At 55.7% G+C, this 557-nt stretch overlaps 1 protein-coding gene across 2 annotated transcripts in view; it reads left to right on the top strand.

Annotated features, from left to right (window-relative positions):
* HLTF (helicase like transcription factor) overlaps nt 1-557 on the top strand; it is a 62,856-nt gene that overhangs the window by 13,381 nt on the left and 48,918 nt on the right. The gene's annotated exons all lie outside the window — the stretch shown is intronic.

Raw genomic sequence — 557 nt, 5'->3', positions numbered from 1 at the left:
AAGGCAATTAAGTATAGGGTCTATGGCGGTGGGGGGAAGAAAACCATTGTTGTCAGTTTCTCCTTGGTTCATTTAATCAAACTGATTTGTTGCACTCCTTATCTCTGTATCTTGGAAAGAGATAAATCAGATAATTCTGGCATAATTTAATAATTTATTCAAATTTATTTTAATACTAGCCAATTGCCTATCAAGACTGACTGACTGGGGTGGGGACGGAGCCCTGTGTATCACTCCCCCCCTTCCCTCCTGCCACTTGGGGTTGGAGCCTGTTTTCCCCCCCCTCCCCACTGTGGTGGCAGAGGGAGGAGAGGAGCAGGCCTAGGCCTGATGCAGGGAGTGTGGGGGGAGGATCGGGTATGAAGGTGGGGAGAAGCTGGCCCACAGCAGTGGTTGTAGGGGTGGGAGCAGCGGGCCTGGGGCTGATGTGGGGGAGGAGTGGGCCCAGGCCTGAGGTGGGGAGGAGGCCTGCTCCTCTCCTTCCCCCACTGCTGCCATGTCAGGCCAGGCCCGCTGTGTCCCGTCCCACCCCCCTGCCTCTGTGGCAGGCTGGCTTC

Source organism: Gavialis gangeticus, unplaced genomic scaffold (genome assembly GCF_001723915.1).
Source record: "Gavialis gangeticus isolate Ggan-Ray unplaced genomic scaffold, GavGan_comp1, whole genome shotgun sequence".
Classification (NCBI taxonomy): Eukaryota; Metazoa; Chordata; order Crocodylia; family Gavialidae; genus Gavialis; species Gavialis gangeticus.
The sequence above is the reverse complement of the archived record's forward strand: the minus strand, read 5'-3'. Positions and strand labels throughout refer to the sequence as shown.